Below are 6289 nucleotides of genomic sequence, written 5' to 3'. Positions count from 1 at the left end.
CTAAGCTGGAAGTGGCATTTGCAGCTCGCAATAGTGCAGAGTTATCGCAAAGAAAGGGGACACGGTGTTTCTGTATCTCTATTATGTTGCTGCGGCTTCGGAACTTTTAAATATCTTGATATATCTCGAGAACTACGCATCTGATCAAAAAATATCATAGAACATAAAAAGTAGGAAACTTAATTCTCAACAGGAAAGGTCTCTTAACATTTTGCCATAGCTCGCTTGGTTTCCGAGATATTTGCAGATTTATCTCAAGGGATGGGGCCTGACGGACATATTTCGAGATATTTCTTCTTCTTGTTGTTCTTCTTCTGCACAGCTAAGCTGGAAGTGGCATTTGCAGCTCGCAATAGTGCATAGTTATCTCAAAGAAAGGGGCCACGGTGTTTCTGTATCTCTATTATGTTGGTGCGGCTTCGGAACTTTCAAATATCTTGATATATCTCGAGAACTACGCATCTGATCAAAAAATATCATAGAACATAAAAAGTAGGAAACTTAATTCTCTACAAAAAAGGTCTCTTAACATTTTGCCATAGCTCGCTTCGTTTCCGAGATATTTGCAGATTTATCTCGAGGGAAGGGGCCTGACGGACATATTTCGAGATATTTCTTCTTCTTGTTGTTCTTCTTCTGCACAGCTAAGCTGGAAGTGACATTTGCGGCTCGCACTAGTGCAGAGTTATCTCAAAGAAAGGGGCCACGGTGTTTCTGGATCTCTATTATGTTGGTGCGGCTTCGGAACTTTCAAATATCTCGATATATCTCGAAAACTACGCTTCTGATCAAAAAATATCATAGAACATAAATTGTAGGAAACATAATTCTCTACAAAAAAGGTCTCTTAACATTTTGCCATAGCTCGTTTCGTTTCCGAGATATTTGCAGATATATCTCAAGGGAAGGGGCCTGACGGACATATTTCGAGATATTTCTTCTTCTTGTTGTTCTTCTTCTGCACAGCTAAACTGGAAGTGGCATTTCCAGCTCGCAATAGTGCAGAGTTATCTCAAAGAAAGCGGCCACGGTGTTTCTGTACCTCTATTATGTTGGTGCAGCTTCGGAACTTTTAAATATCTTGATATATCTCGAGATCTACGCATCTGATCAAAAAATATCATAGAACATGAAAAGTAGGAAACTTAATTCTCTACAAAAAAGGTCTCTTAACATTTTGCCATAGCTCGCTTCGTTTCCGAGATATTTGCAGATTTATCTCAAGGGAAGGGGCCTAACGGACATATTTCGTGATATTTCTTCTTCTTGTTGTTCTTCTTCTGCACAGCTAAGCTGGAAGTGGCATTTGCAGCTCGCAATAGTGCAGAGTTATCTCAAAGAAAGGGGCCACGGTGTTTCTGTATCTCTATTATGTTGGTGCGGCTTCGGAACTTTTAAATATCTTGATATATCTCGAGAACAACGCATCTGATCAAAAAATATCATAGAACATAAAAAGTAGGAAACTTAATTCTCTACAACAAAGGTCTCTTAACATTTTGCCATAGCTCGCTTGGTTTCCGAGATATTTGCAGATTTATCTCAAGGGAAGGGGCCTGACGGACATATTTCGAGATATTTCTTCTTCTTGTTGTTCTTCTTCTGCACAGCTAAGCTGGAAGTGGCATTTGCAGCGCGCAATAGTGCAGAGTTATCTCAAAGAAAGGGGCCACGGTGTTTCTGTATCTCTATTATGTTGGTGCGGCTTCGGAACTTTTAAATATCTTGATATATCTCGAGAACTACGCATCTGATCAAAAAATATCATAGAACATAGAAAGTAGGAAACTTAATTCTCTACAAAAAACGTCTCTTAACATTTTGCCATAGCTCGCTTCGTTTCCGAGATATTTGCAGATTTATCTCAAGGGAAGGGGCCTGACGGACATATTTCGAGATATTTCTTCTTCTTGTTGTTCTTCTTCTGCACAGCTAAGCTGGAAGTGGCATTTGCAGCTCGCAATAGTGCAGAGTTATCGCAAAGAAAGGGGACACGGTGTTTCTGTATCTCTATTATGTTGCTGCGGCTTCGGAACTTTTAAATATCTTGATATATCTCGAGAACTACGCATCTGATCAAAAAATACCATAGAACATAAAAAGTAGGAAACTTAATTCTCTACAAAAAAGGTCTCTTAACATTTTGCCATAGCTCGCTTCGTTTCCGAGATATTTGCAGATTTATCTCAAGGGAAGGGGCCTGACGGACATATTTCGAGATATTTCTCCTTCTTGTCGTTCTTCTTCTGCACAGCTAAGCTGGAAGTGGCGTTTGCGGCTCGCACTAGTGCAGAGTTATCTCGAAGAAAGGGGCCACGGTGTTTCTGTATCTCTATTATGTTGGTGCGGCTTCGGAACTTTTAAATATCTTGATATATCTCGAGAACCACGCATCTGATCAAAAAATATCATAGAACATAAAAAGTAGGAAACTTAATTCTCTACAAAAAAGGTCTCTTAACATTTTGCCATAGCTCGCTTCGTTTCCGAGATATTTGCAGATTTATCTCAAGGGAAGGGGCCTGACGGACATATTTCGAGATATTTCTTCTTCTTGTTGTTCTTCTTCTGCACAGCTAAACTGGAAGTGGCATTTCCAGCTCGCAATAGTGCAGAGTTATCTCAAAGAAAGGGGCCACGGTGTTTCTGTATCTCTATTATGTTGGTGCGGCTTCGGAAGTTTTAAATATCTGGATATATCTCGAGAACTACGCATCTGATCAAAAAATATCATAGAACGTAAAAAGTAGGAAACTTAATTCTCTACAAAAAAGGTCTCTTAACATTTTGCCATAGCTCGCTTCGTGTCCGAGATATTTGCAGATTTATCTCAAAGGAAGGGGCTTGACGGACATATTTCGAGATATTTCTTCTTCTCGTTGTTCTTCTTCTGCACAGCTAAGCTGGAAGTGGCGTTTGCAGCTCGCAATAGTGCAGAGTTATCTCAAAGAAAGGGGCCACGGTGTTTCTGTATCTCTATTATGTTGGTGCGGCTTCGGAACTTTTAAATATCTTGATATATCTCGAGAACTACGCATCTGATCAAAAAATATCATAGAACATAGAAAGTAGGAAACTTAATTCTCTACAAAAAAGGTCTCTTAACATTTTGCCATAGCTCGCTTCGTTTCCGAGATATTTGCAGATTTATCTCGAGGGAAGGGGCCTGACGGACATATTTCGAGATATTTCTTCTTCTTGTTGTTCTTCTTCTGCACAGCTAAGCTGGAAGTGACATTTGCGGCTCGCACTAGTGCAGAGTTATCTCAAAGAAAGGGGCCACGGTGTTTCTGGATCTCTATTATGTTGGTGCGGCTTCGGAACTTTCAAATATCTCGATATATCTCGAAAACTACGCTTCTGATCAAAAAATATCATAGAACATAAATTGTAGGAAACATAATTCTCTACAAAAAAGGTCTCTTAACATTTTGCCATAGCTCGTTTCGTTTCCGAGATATTTGCAGATATATCTCAAGGGAAGGGGCCTGACGGACATATTTCGAGATATTTCTTCTTCTTGTTGTTCTTCTTCTGCACAGCTAAACTGGAAGTGGCATTTCCAGCTCGCAATAGTGCAGAGTTATCTCAAAGAAAGCGGCCACGGTGTTTCTGTACCTCTATTATGTTGGTGCAGCTTCGGAACTTTTAAATATCTTGATATATCTCGAGATCTACGCATCTGATCAAAAAATATCATAGAACATGAAAAGTAGGAAACTTAATTCTCTACAAAAAAGGTCTCTTAACATTTTGCCATAGCTCGCTTCGTTTCCGAGATATTTGCAGATTTATCTCAAGGGAAGGGGCCTAACGGACATATTTCGTGATATTTCTTCTTCTTGTTGTTCTTCTTCTGCACAGCTAAGCTGGAAGTGGCATTTGCAGCTCGCAATAGTGCAGAGTTATCTCAAAGAAAGGGGCCACGGTGTTTCTGTATCTCTATTATGTTGGTGCGGCTTCGGAACTTTTAAATATCTTGATATATCTCGAGAACAACGCATCTGATCAAAAAATATCATAGAACATAAAAAGTAGGAAACTTAATTCTCTACAACAAAGGTCTCTTAACATTTTGCCATAGCTCGCTTGGTTTCCGAGATATTTGCAGATTTATCTCAAGGGAAGGGGCCTGACGGACATATTTCGAGATATTTCTTCTTCTTGTTGTTCTTCTTCTGCACAGCTAAGCTGGAAGTGGCATTTGCAGCGCGCAATAGTGCAGAGTTATCTCAAAGAAAGGGGCCACGGTGTTTCTGTATCTCTATTATGTTGGTGCGGCTTCGGAACTTTTAAATATCTTGATATATCTCGAGAACTACGCATCTGATCAAAAAATATCATAGAACATAGAAAGTGGGAAACTTAATTCTCTACAAAAAACGTCTCTTAACATTTTGCCATAGCTCGCTTCGTTTCCGAGATATTTGCAGATTTATCTCAAGGGAAGGGGCCTGACGGACATATTTCGAGATATTTCTTCTTCTTGTTGTTCTTCTTCTGCACAGCTAAGCTGGAAGTGGCATTTGCAGCTCGCAATAGTGCAGAGTTATCGCAAAGAAAGGGGACACGGTGTTTCTGTATCTCTATTATGTTGCTGCGGCTTCGGAACTTTTAAATATCTTGATATATCTCGAGAACTACGCATCTGATCAAAAAATACCATAGAACATAAAAAGTAGGAAACTTAATTCTCTACAAAAAAGGTCTCTTAACATTTTGCCATAGCTCGCTTCGTTTCCGAGATATTTGCAGATTTATCTCAAGGGAAGGGGCCTGACGGACATATTTCGAGATATTTCTCCTTCTTGTCGTTCTTCTTCTGCACAGCTAAGCTGGAAGTGGCGTTTGCGGCTCGCACTAGTGCAGAGTTATCTCGAAGAAAGGGGCCACGGTGTTTCTGTATCTCTATTATGTTGGTGCGGCTTCGGAACTTTTAAATATCTTGATATATCTCGAGAACTACGCATCTGATCAAAAAATATCATAGAACATAAAAAGTAGGAAACTTAATTCTCTACAAAAAAGGTCTCTTAACATTTTGCCATAGCTCGCTTCGTTTCCGAGATATTTGCAGATTTATCTCAAGGGAAGGGGCCTGACGGACATATTTCGAGATATTTCTTCTTCTTGTTGTTCTTCTTCTGCACAGCTAAACTGGAAGTGGCATTTCCAGCTCGCAATAGTGCAGAGTTATCTCAAAGAAAGGGGCCACGGTGTTTCTGTATCTCTATTATGTTGGTGCGGCTTCGGAAGTTTTAAATATCTGGATATATCTCGAGAACTACGCATCTGATCAAAAAATATCATAGAACGTAAAAAGTAGGAAACTTAATTCTCTACAAAAAAGGTCTCTTAACATTTTGCCATAGCTCGCTTCGTGTCCGAGATATTTGCAGATTTATCTCAAAGGAAGGGGCTTGACGGACATATTTCGAGATATTTCTTCTTCTCGTTGTTCTTCTTCTGCACAGCTAAGCTGGAAGTGGCGTTTGCAGCTCGCAATAGTGCAGAGTTATCTCAAAGAAAGGGGCCACGGTGTTTCTGTATCTCTATTATGTTGGTGCGGCTTCGGAACTTTTAAATATCTTGATATATCTCGAGAACTACGCATCTGATCAAAAAATATCATAGAACATAGAAAGTAGGAAACTTAATTCTCTACAAAAAAGGTCTCTTAACATTTTGCCATAGCTCGCTTCGTTTCCGAGATATTTGCAGATTTATCTCAAGGGAAGGGGCCTGACGGACATATTTCGAGATATTTCTTCTTCTTGTTGTTCTTCTTCTGCACAGCTAAGCTGGAAGTGGCATTTGCAGCTCGCAATAGTGCAGAGTTATCGCAAAGAAAGGGGACACGGTGTTTCTGTATCTCTATTATGTTGCTGCGGCTTCGGAACTTTTAAATATCTTGATATATCTCGAGAACTACGCATCTGATCAAAAAATATCATAGAACATAAAAAGTAGGAAACTTAATTCTCAACAAGAAAGGTCTCTTAACATTTTGCCATAGCTCGCTTGGTTTCCGAGATATTTGCAGATTTATCTCAAGGGATGGGGCCTGACGGACATATTTCGAGATATTTCTTCTTCTTGTTGTTCTTCTTCTGCACAGCTAAGCTGGAAGTGGCATTTGCAGCTCGCAATAGTGCAGAGTTATCTCAAAGAAAGATGCCACGGTGTTTCTGTATCTCTATTATGTTGGTGCGGCTTCGGAACTTTTAAATATCTTGATATATCTCGAGAACTACGCATCTGATCAAAAAATATCATAGAACATAAAAAG

The sequence above is a fragment of the Osmia lignaria genome, unplaced genomic scaffold (genome assembly GCF_051020975.1).
Source record: "Osmia lignaria lignaria isolate PbOS001 unplaced genomic scaffold, iyOsmLign1 scaffold0003, whole genome shotgun sequence".
NCBI classification, from domain to species: Eukaryota; Metazoa; Arthropoda; class Insecta; order Hymenoptera; family Megachilidae; genus Osmia; species Osmia lignaria.
Note: the sequence above shows the minus strand (reverse complement) of the source record.